General features: G+C 48.6%; 1 protein-coding gene across 1 annotated transcript in view; it reads right to left on the minus strand.

The window, feature by feature from the left end:
* TMEM127 (transmembrane protein 127) overlaps positions 1 to 13,250 on the minus strand; it is a 29,983-nt gene extending 16,733 nt beyond the window's left edge. Inside the window, exon 1 of the mRNA XM_082255374.1 lies at positions 13,106 to 13,250. The gene's annotated coding sequence lies outside the window, so the exon portion shown is untranslated. The remainder of the gene's footprint in view (positions 1 to 13,105) is intronic.
* Between the last annotated feature and the right edge of the window lie 4,834 nt (positions 13,251 to 18,084).

The raw sequence follows: 18,084 nt of genomic DNA on the forward strand, positions 1-18,084 counted from the left end.
CCGACATGCACATAATGACGTAGATCTACGTGATTATGTGCAGCCGAGCCGCCCTGCCGCAGTAAATCTGCATAGGGCGGTCGGCAAGTGGTTAATGTTGTACCTTCATTAAATGTAACCATATTGCGCCTCTATTTTATACTTTGTGGCTCCTGCTGGATTCGGCTTTATGCATTCCCTAGTGACACTTTTTTTGTGGTTGTGGAATGAATCATCGGAGTTTTCATTATTTCTTATGGGGATATTTGATTTGACATAAGAGTGCTTTGGTTTACAAGTACGTTTCCAGAACACAATATGTTCGCAATCAAAGGTTTTACTGTACTTCAATATCAATGCAAAATGTTATCATGAATTTGAAGATGCCACATACTAGTAGAGCAACCTGAGCGTAATGCTGAAATTTCTGTACCTATGCATGTAAATGAATGAATTGATGAAGAAATGTTGCTGGAAAACATTTGTTGTTCCTACGTGGCGGTGACTGAAATTGTGCAATTTATTTATATCTGCCTGAGTCACCAGACCAGTCTTTTCATCATGCAGTTATTCCATATAAAAATGCCAGCATGACGTATAACATCTATCCAGAAAAACCACATGAAGAAAAATAGTTCACATCATCAGAATAAAGCTGGTGGGTCTATAGAACTATGAATGTAGAGAACATCCAATCATCGAAACAACTACTGCATGCAATCCTGAATTATAAAGATTTTCCCTAAACTTGGTCCTGGCTTTCTAGCAGAACCATAAAAAATGAAAACTCACACAAAAAACTTTGATTGAAATAAAATTCCATATTAATTGAATTTAATCCACTTAGGAATATGGCTTTAACATAACAAAATGTGGAAAAATTGAAGCGCTGTGAATACTTTCTTCGCTGTATATAGAGCACAGTGATGAGGTCACTTCTACTTTTACAAGGTAATATCGGGGGTTGAAAAGCCATGTGGTATACAAAAGTGGATTTAAATCCCTTGTTGTTAACCACTTGCCTTCTGTGCACTTAAACCCCCTTCCCATCCAGACCAATTTTTAGCTTTCAGCGCTCTCACACTTTGAATGACAATTGCTTGGTCATGCAACACTGAACCCATATGACATTTTTTTTTCACACAAATAGAGCTTTCTTTTGGTGGTATTTAATCACCTCTGGGTTTTTTATTTTTTACAACAAAAAAAAGAAAAAAAGACAGAAAATTTTGAAAAAAAAAAAGTTTTTCTTATTTTCTGTGAGTAAATTTTGAAAATAAATAAATTTTTCTCTTTCACTGATGTGTGCTGATGAGGCGGCACTGATGGGCACTGATGAGGTGGCACTTATGAGGAGGTACTAATATGCCGCACTGATAGGCAGCACTGATAGGCGGGACTGATGAGCACTGATAGGCGGCACTGCTGGGCACTGAGAGGTGGCACTGCTGGGCACTGAGAGGCGGCACTGGCGGGTGGCACTGATGGACACTGATGGGTGGCACTGATGAGCACTGATGGGCAGCACCATCAGTGCCCACACTCAGTGCCCATAGTGCTGCCAGTCAGTGCTCATCAGTGCCTAGATGAGCAGGCACTGATGGGCACTGACTGGCAGCACTATGGGCACTGATTGTGGGCACTGATGGGGGGCACTGTGGGCACTGATGGTGGGCAGTTAGTGTGTTTAATGTACCTTGTGTAATCAGGGCACTGGTGATCAGTGCCCTGATTACATTCCTGTGTGTCCCCGACGGCTGATCGGCTCTCCTCCTTCCTCACACTGCAGTCTCTGTGTGAGGAAGGAGCGCTGGCGATAAGAGATGATCTCATATGTTTACATATGAGATCATTTCTCATTGCATGGGCTGATCACATGGTAAATGGCCGCTGTGATTGGCCATTTACCACGATCTGTGATTGGCTGTGTCCAAGGGACACGGCCAACACAGATTTTCCCCGATGCGCGCTTGCGGGAGCGCGCGGGGAGCCTGTCTCTAGGAGGCCGTTTAAAGACGGCCTCCCGGAAATGTGAGTCCGCGCTGTAGCCGTACTTCGGCTATAGCGCGGATGGGAAGAAGTTAAATATTTTCTGCAAAACTCTACATATAAAACCCCACTATACATATAAAACCCCATAATGACGTGAAAGATTTCAAACCTTCTTTCACGCTGTCATTATGGGAAATTGTTTGTAGAATTTTGAGGAAAATAAAAAATGTAATCTACTTTGGAATAAGGCTGTAACATAACAAAATGTGGAAAAATTGAAGCGCTGTGAAAACTTTCCGGATGCACTGTAACCTGTGCAGGCAGCAGAAGTGTGGGAGGGGGTCCAGCAGGCTCCACCCACTACAGAATGCCTGCAGAAAACTACAGTAGGGGCGGAGACAAGACCAGTCATCCTGCTCAAGGAAAGAGAGCAGCAGTGACCAGTCTTTATTACAGGAACATCCTGCACAGTATAGTTTCACACTGGATTACTGCACAGATCTGGAAGAAATGTTCAAAAGTACACCAAGATTCAAGTAAGAATACACACGAGTCTTGTATTAAGCCCCCGGTCACACTGGTACAACTTCAAGTACAACATGCAAGTTACAAATCGTACCTTAAGTAGCATCTAATGTGTTTCTGTGTCTTAATAGGTACGATTTCAAGTAGTGCGATTCAAGGACTTCAGCACAAATTTCAGGGAAGCAGCACTGAGAGAGCAGGAGCCAACAGTGTTCAAAGTTGTTAACTTCAGGTGCTGGGGTAAGAATTCTAACAAATAATTTACTGAAGAATGTGTATTCTACTGTACTCAATTTACACTGCTCAAAAAAGATTAAAGGAACACTTTTTAATCAGAGTATAACTTCAAGTCAATTAAACTCCTGGGATATTGATCTGGTCAGTTAAAGAGGTTATAAACCTATAAAACTTTTTTTTTTTGCAACCTGAAAGAGAAACACATAATGAGCTAGTATGCATCGCATACTAGCTTATTATGAAATACTTACCTTAGAACGAGCCCCCCGCAGTGCCACCCGCTTACCTGTATGATGGGCGACATGTCCAGTCGCCCGTCTTCCAGGATCGCGCGCGGGAGCCGACGGTCACGGCATAGGTCTCTGAAGGAACGGCACCAGCGGCCGTTCCTTCAGAGCGCATAAGCCAGTGATGTCACTGGCTGCATGTAAGGTAAATATCTCCTAAACGGTACATTTTTAGGAGATATTTACAGTACCTATAGGTAAGCCTTATCATAGGCTTACCTATTGGTAAAAGTTGCAGAGGAGGGTTTACTTCCTCTTTAAGTAGCAGAGGGGGTTGTTATTCAGTTTCAGCTGCTTTGGTGTTAATGAAATTAACAACAGGTGCACTGGATGGGCAACAATGAGACAACCCCCCAAAACAGGAAGGGTTTTACAGGTGAAGGCCACAGATAAGCTTTTTTCCCTACTCCTCTTTTCTGACAGTTTTTCACTAGTTTTGCATTTGGCTAGGGTCAGAGTCATTACTGGTAGCATGAGGTGATATCTGGACCCTATAGAGGTTGCACAGACAGTCCAACTCCTCCAGGGTGGCACATTGATACGTGCCATTGCCAGAAGGTTTGCTGTGTCTCCCAGCACAGTCTCAAAAGCATGGAGGAGATTCTAGGACACGGGCAGTTACACTAGGAGAGCTGGACAGGGCCGTAGAAGGTCCTTAACACATCAGCAGGGCCGGTATCTGCTGCTTTATGCAAGGAGGGACAGGATGAGCACTGCCAGAGCCCTACAAAATGACCTCCAGGCCACTGGAGTGAATTTCTTTGACCAAACAATCAGAAACAGACTTCAGAAGGGTGGCCTGAGGTCCTGACATCTTCTACTGGGCCCTGTGCTCACTGCCTGGTACTGTGGCGCTCGAATGCCATTAAACACCAGAATTGGCAGGTCTGCCTCAGATGAGATTAGGTTCATCCTGAGCACATGTGACAGATGTGAAAGGGTCTGAAGAAGCTGTGGAGAATGTTATGCTGTCTGTAACATCATTCAGCATGACTGGTTTGGTGGTGGGTCAGTGATGGTCTGGGAAGGCAGATCCATGGAGGGACGCAGAGACCTCTACAGGCTAAACAATGGCACCCTGACTGTTATTAGGTATTAGGATGAAATCCTTGGACCCATTGTCAGACCCTACGCTGGTGCAGTGGGTCCTGGGTTCCTCCTGGTGCACGACAATCCCTGGCTTCATATGGCAAGGGTATGAAGCCAGTTCCTGGGAGATGAAGGAATTGACACCATTGAATGGCCCCCACACTCGCCTGACCTAAATGCAATAGAACACCTCTGGGACATTATGTTCCGGTCCATCCGACGCCCCCAGGTTGCACCTCGGTCTGTTCAGGAGCTCAGTGATGCCCTGATCCAGATCTGGGAGGAAATACCCCAGGACATCATCCGTTGTCTCATTAGGAGCATGCCCAGACGTTGTCAGGAATGCATACAAGCACGTGGGGGGTCATACAAACTACTGAGTACCATTTTGATATGCTGCAATGAAATTTCAGTAAAATGGACTAGCCTGCTTCATCATTTTTTACTTTGATTTTCGGGTCTTTGAATTCAGCCCTCTGTAGGTTGATCATTTTAATTTTCATCAAACGATGTGGCATCCTTTCATTCCTAACACATTACTCAGTCCAGATCAGTATAGATATCCAGCATGATTTTTTTTCCTCATTGAGATCTGATGTGTTTTCAAAGTGTCCCTTTTAATTTTTTTGAGCAGTGTTTTAAACTAAGAACTAAGGCTGGGTTCACACTATTGGGAAGTGGATGCAGGTTTCCCCAAATCCAATTCACATGTCAGGAGATTGTGACCGGCTCTCTATTGAGCCAGTTCACATATCTCCGGAGCAGCGGAGTCCTGAGCATCTTCTGGTCCATTTCAGTTCCGAACTCAACCAAACATTCGGACCTGAAACGGTGAACAGGGACATGGGGGCAGTGTGAACCCAGCCTAAGGGCAAAAAAACTTTCTTTTTTTTTTCCATTTAGGATAGATTAAGGGAGGATTATAACCCCTGTCTGGTTTTGGTCTGCCATCTTTGTTACATTTGGAGATTTCCCTTCACTTCCTGTCCCATAGCCAAACAAGAAGTGAGAGGAAATCCCTGCAAATTAAGGTAATCTCTTGGGGACCACCAGGTCACCAGAACTAGTGTCCCTAATTGAAGATTTTTCCTTTATCACTTTGCTGGGGACAACCTAAATTTTTGGATTTTCTTTTACCTTTACTCTTAATGATAATAGTAAACAGGAGAAATAGAGAGGATGAATCTTCTTGCATGCATGTAAATACTTTTTTAAATTCGCTCCGGTCACGTGATCCAGAAGCTCCCACTTCCTGTGTCATGGAGCGGCTGCTGCAAGGGAGAGGAGAGGGGGCTGAAAAACGGATGGGTAATGGAAGCCGGAGGGTGACATCACGGCCCCCGAAATTCAGCCCTGTTGACGAGTGCTCCATAACACTGGAGCAGATTGGGAAAACGGTATTTACACAAATCTTTTTTACTAGCAGCAGGGCTCAAAATTTCAAGTCATGTGCTACTAGCCAGGCCTTAAGAGTTACTCGCCACTTGTTGCCCCACCCAAACCCTACCCTGCTCCGTCCCTAAACACGCCCTCGTAAAATATTTCATAAGCGTGCCCCCTTTCAATGCAGAGTGACCACAGCGTGCCCCCTTTCAATGCAGAGTGACCAGTGTGCCCCCTTAAATGCAGAGTGACCACAGCATGCCCCCTTAAATGCAGAGTGACCACAGCATGCCCCCTTTCAATGCAGAGTGACCACAGCGTGCCCCCTTTCAATGCAGAGTGACCACAGTGTGCCCCCTTAAATGCAGAGTGACCACAGCGTGCCCCCTTTCAATGCAGAGTGACAACAGTGTGCCCCCTTTCAATGCAGAGTGACCACAGCGTGCAGAGAGACCAGTGCACTTACCTGATGCAGCAGTGGCTTCTCCTCAATCCTCCACGTCTCCCGAGTCCTCCTCCTTGGCCAATGGCAATTGTTCCCCTTTCGGCCAATCAGGAAACGGGTCTCGGACCCGCTTCCTGATTGGCCAGGAGGAGGATCAGGAGGAGGATCCGTGTGACAATAGCGAATATTCATTCGCTATTGTCACACAATGGGTGGGCTCAGGGCGCACTGCTCTGCGCCCCAGGTCCATCCTTTTCTGAAGCCAACGCACCGGCCGCCACTGATGCTCGCTCTGCGAGCCTGTGAGGGATGGGGACATTCAGGAGGCGGAGAGGGGCGGTCCTAGGGGCAGGAGGTAGAGAGGAGCTGTACGAAAGAATGCAGGCGGCGGCAGAATCTAATATATTCCCCATACAGCACAGCCCTTACTCGCCATCCTCATCATTCCACTCGCAAAATGGGAGCAGGCGAGTGAAATTTTTGAGGGCTGCTAGCAGTATACAGCATAGGTAGGAGGAGGGGAAAGCAGTGTTTCTGAGCATACTTATATGTAACCTTTACTTCCACTTTAAATATCAATAAAACGCACCATTACATACAGCTAACTTAAATACAGTGTCTTGAAAAAGTATTCATACCCCTTGAAATTTCCACATTTTGTCATGTTACAACCAAAAACGTAAATGTATTTTATTGGGATTTTATGTGATAGACCAACACAAAGTGGCACCATTTACTCTGATACCCCTAAGGCCCCTATCACAGAGGGGGTGCGCCCGACTGACTCAGTTGGGAGAATCTGTCCACAGGACAACTATTAGTCATGCACTCCACAAATCTGGCCTTTATGGAAGAGTGGCAAAAAGAAAGCCATTGTTGAAAGAAAGCCATAAGAAGTCCCATTTGTAAGAAGCTACGCAGGGGACACATCAAACATGTGGAAGAAGGTGCTCTGGTCAGATGAGTCCACATTTAAACTTTTTGGCCTAAAAGCAAAACGCTATATGTGGCAAAAAACAAACAGTGCACATTACTGTCAACACACAGCGATGTCCTTCAGCAGGGACAGGGAAGCTGGTCAGAGTTGATGGGAAGATGGACGGAGCTGGGTATAAGGCAATCTTAGAAGAAAACCTGTTGGAGTCTGCAAAAGACTTGAGACTGGGACAGGGGTTCACCTGCCAGCAGGACAACGACCCTAAACATATGGCCTGCGCTACAATGCAATGGTTTAGGCCAAAGCATTCAGTATTCATGTGTTAGAATAGCTCAGTTAAAGTCCAGACCTAAATCCAATTGAAAATCTGTGGCAAGATTTGAAAATTGCTGTTCACAGACGCTCTCCATCCAATGCGACAGAGCTTAAGCTATTTTGCAAAGAAGAATGGGCAAATATGTCACTCTCTAGATGTGCAAAGCTGGTAGAGACATCCCCAAAAATACTGGCAGCTGTAATTGCAGTGAAAGGTGGCTCTACAAAGTATTGACTCGGGGGGCTGAATACAAATACACACCACACTTTTCACATATTTATTTGTAAAAAATGGAATCATTTTCCTTCAACTTTGCATTGGTCTATCACATAATATACATTTACATTTTTGGTTGTAAAAAGACAAAATGTGGAAAATTCAAGGGGTATGAATAGTTTTTCAAGGCACTGTACATGTATCATTGTGACCTCCAGTCTGTACATAGCAAATCACTGCTTTCTAAACTCCCGGAAAAAGAAAAGACTGCTTGTGTCAATCAGGTAAAGAACAGAATGTTTTGCGATATGCACTTTGAGCGACAGGGAGGAGTCCTGAGTAAATAAACACAAGGATGAACCAAAGGAATGGGCTGGCTGTGAAAATACCAGGAAACTAGCAGAAAGGCAACGCTAGAAAAGCAAACTGAATACAAGCAGTGGCTACAAAGGTTCATGTACATGACTATTTGCAGGCATTATATGAGCCAAGTGTGCATATCCAGGCGATTTCCCATGGCTGGGGACCGCGCATGCGGCGTACAGTGTGCCATACAAGTGAATGATGGTGCGCAGACATATTCTTCTGAGGTTTCTCTAATGTTTACCTGCGCATGTGTGCCTTGATGTATTCTGTGAACACAATATGTCCACGTTCGGGAAATACATTGGGTGCACATAAACCCTAAGGCCCCTTTCACACTTGCGGACCGTTCAGATCCACCTGTCCGTTTTTCAGGCGGATCTGAACGGATGCCCCATGCATCTCTATGGGGCAGCAGATGTCAGTGGAGACATGTCCGCTGACATCCGATCCGATCCGGTCCGTCAAATCTCGACGCATGGAAACCCTATTTTTCATTCGTCTGGAGGATTGGATTGGATGGGAACAGACAGGCGGTCCGCTGTCATCCGATTCCCCCATAGAGAAGAGCGGGGACCTGACAGCTCTGTCTCCACACACAGCGCGGAGAACATCTGCCATCCGCCTGCTCAGTGGGGGATCAGCGGATCAATTCCCCCACTGACAAAAACGGAGTTCGCTGACAGATTCCAAGTGTGAACGGGGCCTTAATCCCCTTTCACACGGGCCCTTGGTTTTCAGCTTTTAGCTGCAGGTAGAGAATCTTATTTACCGCAGCTGATTGCAGACAATGTATCCCTATGGCCCCATTCACACACTGCATTTAGCAACTTTTTAACAACATACACTTTTGTGCGTTTAGGAAAAAATAAAATTGACAGCGTCCAGGAGGTATGTACTGCAGCAATCTGTACATAAACGCAGCTAATCGCAGTACAAAGAAAAAATAAGTCATTCCTAGCTATAGAAAAGGCAAGAATTTACTACCGCAGCTAAATGCAGCCGCAAGAAATCGCAGAAAAGCGCACCATGTATACAGATCAGACAGGAAGGAGCTCCTGTGACACCATGTATACAGATCAGGCAGTAGGAGCTCCTCCTGTGACACCATGTATACAGATCAGACAGGAAGGAGCTCCTCCTGTGACACCATGTATACAGATCAGACAGGAAGGAGCTCCTCCTGTGACACCATGTATACAGATCAGGCAGTAGGAGCTCCTCCTGTGACACCATGTATACAGATCAGACAGGAAGGAGCTCCTCCTGTGACACCATGTATACAGATCAGACAGGAAGGAGCTCCTCCTGTGACACCATGTATACAGATCAGACAGGAAGGAGCTCCTCCTGTGACACCATGTATACAGATCAGACAGGAAGGAGCTCCTCCTGTGACACCATGTATACAGATCAGACCGGAAGGAGCTCCTCCTGTGACACCATGTATACAGATCAGACAGGAAGGAGCTCCTCCTGTGACACCATGTATACAGATCAGACAGGTAGGAGCTCCTCCTGTGACACCATGTATACAGATCAGACAGGAAGGAGCTCCTCCTGTGACACCATGTATACAGACCAGACAGGAAGGAGCTCCTCCTGTGACACCATGTATACAGACCAGACAGGAAGGAGCTCCTCCTGTGACACCATGTATACAGATCAGACAGGAAGGAGCTCCTCCTGTGACACCATGTATACAGACCAGACAGGAAGGAGCTCCTCCTGTGACACCATGTATACAGACCAGACAGGAAGGAGCTCCTCCTGTGACACCATGTATACAGATCAGACAGGAAGGAGCTCCTCCTGTGACACCATGTATACAGATCAGACAGGAAGGCGCTCCTCCTGTGACACCATGTATACAGACCAGACAGGAAGGAGCTCCTCCTGTGACACCATGTATACAGATCAGACAGGAAGGAGCTCCTCCTGTGACACCATGTATACAGATCAGACAGGAAGGAGCTCCTCCTGTGACACCATGTATACAGATCAGACAGGTAGGAGCTCCTCCTGTGACACCATGTATACAGACCAGACAGGAAGGAGCTCCTCCTGTGACACCATGTATACAGATCAGACAGGAAGGAGCTCCTGTGACACCATGTATACAGATCAGACAGGAAGGCGCTCCTCCTGTGACACCATGTATACAGATCAGACAGGAAGGAGCTCCTCCTGTGACACCATGTATACAGATCAGACAGGAAGGAGCTCCTCCTGTGACACCATGTATACAGATCAGACAGGAAGGAGCTCCTCCTGTGACACCATGTATACAGATCAGACAGGAAGGAGCTCCTCCTGTGACACCATGTATACAGATCAGACAGGAAGGAGCTCCTCCTGTGACACCATGTATACAGATCAGACCGGAAGGAGCTCCTCCTGTGACACCATGTATACAGATCAGACAGGAAGGAGCTCCTCCTGTGACACCATGTATACAGATCAGACAGGTAGGAGCTCCTCCTGTGACACCATGTATACAGATCAGACAGGAAGGAGCTCCTCCTTTGACACCATGTATACAGATCAGACAAGAAGGAGCTCCTCCTGTGACACCATGTATACAGACCAGACAGGAAGGAGCTCCTCCTGTGACACCATGTATACAGACCAGACAGGAAGGAGCTCCTCCTGTGACACCATGTATACAGATCAGACAGGAAGGAGCTCCTCCTGTGACACCATGTATACAGATCAGACAGGAAGGCGCTCCTCCTGTGACACCATGTATACAGACCAGACAGGAAGGAGCTCCTCCTGTGACACCATGTATACAGATCAGACAGGAAGGAGCTCCTCCTGTGACACCATGTATACAGATCAGACAGGTAGGAGCTCCTCCTGTGACACCATGTATACAGACCAGACAGGAAGGAGCTCCTCCTGTGACACCGTGTATACAGATCAGACAGGAAGGAGCTCCTCCTGTGACACCATGTATACAGATCAGACAGGTAGGAGCTCCTCCTGTGACACCATGTATACAGATCAGACAGGAAGGAGCTCCTCCTGTGACACCATGTATACAGATCAGACAGGAAGGAGCTCCTCCTGTGACACCATGTATACAGATCAGACAGGAAGGCGTTCCTCCTGTGACACCATGTATACAGATCAGACAGGAAGGAGCTCCTCCTGTGACACCATGTATACAGATCAGACAGGAAGGAGCTCCTCCTGTGACACCATGTATACAGATCAGACAGGAAGGAGCTCCTCCTGTGACACCATGTATACAGATCAGACAGGAAGGAGCTCCTGTGACACCATGTATACAGATCAGACAGGAAGGAGCTCCTCCTGTGACACCATGTATACAGATCAGACAGGAAGGAGCTCCTGTGACACCATGTATACAGATCAGACAGGAAGGCGCTCCTCTTGTGACACCATGTATACAGATCAGACAGGAAGGAGCTCCTCCTGTGACACCATGTATACAGATCAGACAGGAAGGAGCTCCTCCTGTGACACCATGTATACAGATCAGACAGGAAGGAGCTCCTCCTGTGACACCATGTATACAGATCAGACAGGAAGGAGCTCCTCCTGTGACACCATGTATACAGATCAGACAGGAAGGAGCGCCTCCTGTGACACCATGTATACAGATCAGACAGGAAGGAGCTCCTCCTGTGACACCATGTATACAGATCAGACAGGAAGGAGCTCCTCCTGTGACACCATGTATACAGATCAGACAGGAAGGAGCGCCTCCTGTGACACCATGTATACAGATCAGACAGGAAGGAGTGCCTCCTGTGACACCATGTATACAGATCAGACAGGAAGGAGCTCCTCCTGTGACACCATGTATACAGATCAGACAGGAAGGAGCTCCTCCTGTGACACCATGTATACAGACCAGACAGGAAGGAGCTCCTCCTGTGACACCATGTATACAGATCAGACAGGAAGGAGCTCCTCCTGTGACACCATGTATACAGATCAGACAGGAAGGAGCGCCTCCTGTGACACCATGTATACAGATCAGACAGGAAGGAGCTCCCCCTGTGACACCATGTATACAGATCAGACAGGAAGGAGCTCCTCCTGTGACACCATGTATACAGATCAGACAGTAAGGAGCTCCTGTGACACCATGTATACAGATCAGACAGGAAGGAGCTCCTCCTGTGACACCATGTATACAGATCAGACAGGAAGGAGCTCCTCCTGTGACACCATGTATACAGATCAGACAGGAAGGCGTTCCTCCTGTGACACCATGTATACAGATCAGACAGGAAGGAGCTCCTCCTGTGACACCATGTATACAGATCAGACAGGAAGGAGCTCCTCCTGTGACACCATGTATACAGATCAGACAGGAAGGAGCTCCTCCTGTGACACCATGTATACAGATCAGACAGGAAGGAGCTCCTGTGACACCATGTATACAGATCAGACAGGAAGGAGCTCCTCCTGTGACACCATGTATACAGATCAGACAGGAAGGAGCTCCTGTGACACCATGTATACAGATCAGACAGGAAGGCGCTCCTCTTGTGACACCATGTATACAGATCAGACAGGAAGGAGCTCCTCCTGTGACACCATGTATACAGATCAGACAGGAAGGAGCTCCTCCTGTGACACCATGTATACAGATCAGACAGGAAGGAGCTCCTCCTGTGACACCATGTATACAGATCAGACAGGAAGGAGCTCCTCCTGTGACACCATGTATACAGATCAGACAGGAAGGAGCGCCTCCTGTGACACCATGTATACAGATCAGACAGGAAGGAGCTCCTCCTGTGACACCATGTATACAGATCAGACAGGAAGGAGCTCCTCCTGTGACACCATGTATACAGATCAGACAGGAAGGAGCTCCTCCTGTGACACCATGTATACAGATCAGACAGGAAGGAGCTCCTCCTGTGACACCATGTATACAGATCAGACAGGAAGGAGCTCCTCCTGTGACACCATGTATACAGATCAGACAGGAAGGAGCGCCTCCTGTGACACCATGTATACAGATCAGACAGTAAGGAGCTCCTGTGACACCATGTATACAGATCAGACACCATTGTGGGGGCTCCTGGGGTGAGGATTATGAATAGCACTGATTGGTGATGAGCTGTACACTCACATTCTTCTAGCTGAAAGCAATAGGGCAGGGCTGACACCCCCAGCATTGTGTGTCACCATACACTGACCGATCCTATGGAGAGCAGACAGGACTGGAATACATCCCAGGCGGGTGTTTCCTACCCCTCCCCAGCACAGAGAGCACCCCACATCTCCCCTCAGATAATAGGCCGCCATGATCTCCTCCTTATCGCCTTCCCACCCCCAGTGTCACTCACCGCGGTCCCCGGTACTCCTCTCCCCGTCTGTAATCTCCGTACAGCTGACTTCCGCCTCCTCCCGCGTCATCACCGCCCCACACCGAACACCGGTATCCCGCTACTAGAGCGAAGGCTGGAGGCTGAGATTACCTCCAAACCCGCACTCATCTCTGTGTGCTGTCTCCAGAGCGGAGGCCATTATTAAGAAGTCTGTTCTTTACACTTTAACATAGCTTGCCTCATCCAAAATGGCCGACGTAGGGCATAGTTATCGCCTGCATTCTCCGGCCTCTATAGGCTGGAGGAAGAGACTAGTGTAATGCCGTAATTCTTCCATTGACCAGCAGAGGGAGGTGTGTGGAGGAAGGACTGTGCCTGAGTCAGGAAGTGTGAGAAAGGCCAACGTGAGAGGAGGGTAAGTACGGATAGGGATGTATAGGAGGGTGAAGTGTGGACTGGGGAGGGCGTAGCAGAGCGGAGTGTGGATAGGGGAGTGAAACAGAGTAAAGTGTTGGAAGAGTGGAGGGTGAATATGGATAGGCAGAGTGGAAGGTGACTATGGATGGAGAATATTATGCAGTGTTGTGAGAGCCTGGATAGGGGAGTGTGGACTGAGTGCAGAGTGAGTAAGGATAAAGAGTTTGCCAAAGTGGAGGGAAAATATAAACAGGGGGGGGGGGGGGTGGGTTATGGAAGGGGAGTGGAGGGTGAGCATGGTAGGAGGGAATGTGGGCAGAATGGAGGATTAACATGGAGGGAGTGTGGGCAGAATGCGGGGGCGAGCATGGTAGGGAGTGTGGTGGGTAAATGTGGACAGAGTGAAGTGTGGGCAAAGTGGAGGGTTGGTGTGTGTAGAGTGGAGTGTAAGCATGGTTGGGAGTATGGGCAGTAGGGAGGATGAACATGAAAGGAGGGACGTGGACAGAGGGAGTGTGACCGGAGCGGAGGATGAACATGGAAGAAGGGAGTGTGAGGGGAGCGGAGGATGAACATGGAAGAAGGGAGTATGACCGGAGCGGAGGATGAACATGGAAGAAGGGAGTGTGAGGGGAGCGGAGGATGAACATGGAAGAAGGGAGTATGACCGGAGCGGAGGATGAACACGGAAGAAGGGAGTGTGAGGGGAGCATAGGATGAACACGGAAGGAGGGAGTGTGAGGGGAGCGGAGGATGAACATGGAAGAAGGGAGTGTGAGGGGAGCTGAGGATGAACACGGAAGGAGGGAGTGTGAGGGGAGCAGAGGATGAACACGGAAGGAGGGAGTGTGAGGGGAGCAGAGGATGAACACGGAAGGAGGGAGTGTGAGGGGAGCAGAGGATGAACACGGAAGGAGGGAGTGTGAGGGGAGCAGAGGATGAACACGGAAGGAGGGAGTGTGAGGGGAGCAGAGGATGAACACGGAAGGAGGGAGTGTGAGGGGAGCAGAGGATGAACACGGAAGGAGGGAGTGTGAGGGGAGCAGAGGATGAACACGGAAGGAGGGAGTGTGAGGGGAGCAGAGGATGAACACGGAAGGAGGGAGTGTGAGGGGAGCAGAGGATGAACACGGAAGGAGGGAGTGTGAGGGGAGCAGAGGATGAACACGGAAGGAGGGAGTGTGAGGGGAGCAGAGGATGAACACGGAAGGAGGGAGTGTGAGGGGAGCAGAGGATGAACAAGGAAGGAGGGAGTGTGAGGGGAGCAGAGGATGAACAAGGAAGGAGGGAGTGTGAGGGGGAGAAGAGGATGAACACGGAAGGAGGGAGTTTGAGGGGGAGAAGAGGATGAACACGGAAGGAGGGAGTGTGAGGGGAGCAGAGGATGAACACGGAAGGAGGGAGTGTGAGGGGAGCAGAGGATGAACACGGAAGGAGGGAGTGTGAGGGGAGCATAGGATGAACACGGAAGGAGGGAGTGTGAGGGGAGCAGAGGATGAACAAGGAAGGAGGGAGTGTGAGGGGAGCAGAGGATGAACAAGGAAGGAGGGAGTGTGAGGGGGAGAAGAGGATGAACACGGAAGGAGGGAGTGTGAGGGGAGCAGAGGATGAACACGGAAGGAGGGAGTGTGAGGGGAGCAGAGGATGAACATGGAAGGAGGGAGTGTGAGGGGAGCAGAGGATGAACAAGGAAGGAGGGAGTGTGAGGGGAGCATAGGATGAACATGGAAGGAGGGAGTGTGAGGGGGAGAAGAGGATGAACACGGAAGGAGGGAGTGTGAGGGGAGCAGAGGATGAACAAGGAAGGAGGGAGTGTGAGGGGAGCAGAGGATGAACACGGAAGGAGGGAGTGTGAGGGGAGCAGAGGATGAACACGGAAGGAGGGAGTGTGAGGGGAGCATAGGATGAACATGGAAGGAGGGAGTGTGAGGGGAGCAGAGGATGAACAAGGAAGGAGGGAGTGTGAGGGGAGCAGAGGATGAACAAGGAAGGAGGGAGTGTGAGGGGGAGAAGAGGATGAACACGGAAGGAGGGAGTGTGAGGGGGAGAAGAGGATGAACACGGAAGGAGGGAGTGTGAGGGGAGCAGAGGATGAACAAGGAAGGAGGGAGTGTGAGGGGAGCAGAGGATGAACAAGGAAGGAGGGAGTGTGAGGGGGAGAAGAGGATGAACACGGAAGGAGGGAGTGTGAGGGGGAGAAGAGGATGAACACGGAAGGAGGGAGTGTGAGGGGAGCAGAGGATGAACACGGAAGGAGGGAGTGTGAGGGGAGCAGAGGATGAACACGGAAGGAGGGAGTGTGAGGGGAGCATAGGATGAACACGGAAGGAGGGAGTGTGAGGGGAGCAGAGGATGAACAAGGAAGGAGGGAGTGTGAGGGGAGCAGAGGATGAACAAGGAAGGAGGGAGTGTGAGGGGGAGAAGAGGATGAACACGGAAGGAGGGAGTGTGAGGGGAGCAGAGGATGAACACGGAAGGAGGGAGTGTGAGGGGAGCAGAGGATGAACATGGAAGGAGGGAGTGCGAGGGGAGCAGAGGATGAACAAGGAAGGAGGGAGTGTGAGGGGAGCATAGGATGAACATGGAAGGAGGGAGTGTGAGGGGGAGAAGAGGATGAACACGGAAGGAGGGAGTGTGAGGGGAGCAGAGGATGAACAAGGAAGGAGGGAGTGTGAGGGGAGCAGAGGATGAACACGGAAGGAGGGAGTGTGAGGGGAGCAGAGGATGAACACGGAAGGAGGGAGTGTGAGGGGAGCAGAGGATGAACACGGAAGGAGGGAGTGTGAGGGGAGCAGAGGATGAACACGGAAGGAGGGAGTGTGAGGGGAGCATAGGATGAACACGGAAGGAGGGAGTGTGAGGGGAGCATAGGATGAACAAGGAAGGAGGGAGTGTGAGGGGGAGAAGAGGATGAACATGGAAGGAGGGAGTGTGAGGGGGAGAAGAGGATGAACAAGGAAGGAGGGAGTGTGAGGGGGAGAAGAGGATGAACAAGGAAGGAGGGAGTGTGAGGGGGAGAAGAGGATGAACAAGGAAGGAGGGAGTGTGAGGGGAGCAGAGGATGAACAAGGAAGGAGGGAGTGTGAGCAGAGGATGAACATGAATAGATGAAGGGAATGTAGGCAGAGTTGAGGGTAAGCATGGAAGGGAGTGTGGAGGGTAAATGTGGACAGAATGGAGGGTGAGTATGGATGTGAATTGTAGGCAGAGGGGCGGATCAGTGTTGATGTTGGATTGTAGGTAGAGAGTGAGTTTGGATGGGGCGTTTTGATCAGAGTGAAGGGTGAGTATGGACAGGAAGAAGAGACGTAATATAAGAGATAAATGAAGCGCTTACAACTGCCGTATGCACAGGGGTGCATTTGCCTGTACTGTGTAAAAACCTGGGAGGCACAGAGCTGCGCGCAGCCTGTCAAAATGAATAAAGGGCTGAAATGTGCTTTGGTCATACGTATCCGAGGGGTACTCGCATATTGGTGCCTACGTCCCAAATGCAGAAAGTCCATGTTAGGTGTGCATACAATTAACAGCTGTGTAAAGCTGAAGCATATTTTAGCCTGTCATTCATTTTCATATTTCGCTAGCAGTGGGGTACAGGTAGGTTGTTCCAAACATTTTGGGAACTAACTGTAGATCTTCTGTAGATGTAGGCTGCCTCAAATCCTGTTCATGTAATCCCAGACAGATCCGATGATGTTGAGATTAGGGCTCTGTGGGGGCCAAACCATGACTGCCAGGACTCCTTGTTCTTTACACTGAAGATAGTTCTTAATGACATCGGCTGCAAGTTTGGGGACATTGTCCTGTTGCAGAATAATTTTGGGCAAAACCTATTTCTTTATCGTACATCACGGGACACAGAGCCATATTCATTACCATGTGGGTTATACGCCACCTATTGATGAATGGACAATGGCAACCAATCAGACAGGAAGTCCCCTTATATAACCCTTCCTAAGCAGGCAGTACCTCAGTTTTTTTGCCTGTGTCTTAAAGGTGATGGTCACAGTGGAAATGCTGCATTTCTTGGCTCTGAGGAAGGGGGTTCGCCCTCGAAACGCGTCAGCCTAAGCCACAGCAGCTCTGTGCGGTTCACCGCACACCGTTCAGCATTACGCAGGGCCTGGCCACCTTTTGAGACCTCTTCACTCATTTATAGAATTGTTGATATGTGTGTATTATCACACTATTTTTGTGAGTATATTTTATGCATTTTACTATTTTAACCACTTTACCACCGGAGGATTTTCCTGCTAAAAGACCAGGGGTTTTTTTGCAATTTTTTACTGCGTGACTTTAACGGACAATCGCGCGGTCGTGCGACGCTGTACCTAAGCGAATTTCACGTCCTTTTTTTCCCACAAACAGAGCATTCTTTTGGTGGTATTTGATCACCTGTGCGATTTTTTGATCACGCGCTATAAACAAAAAAAGAGCGTAATTTTTGCAAAAACAACAATATTTTTCACTTTTTTTTATATGAAATTCCCCCAAAAAAAAATGTAAAAATCAAAATTTTTTAAAATTTTCGGCCAATTTTTTTTACGCTACCTATGTTTGGTAAAAAAAATCGCAAAAAG

The sequence above is a fragment of the Pelophylax lessonae genome (assembly GCF_965119305.1).
Source record: "Pelophylax lessonae genome assembly, chromosome: 4".
In the NCBI taxonomy this organism is placed as follows: Eukaryota; Metazoa; Chordata; class Amphibia; order Anura; family Ranidae; genus Pelophylax; species Pelophylax lessonae.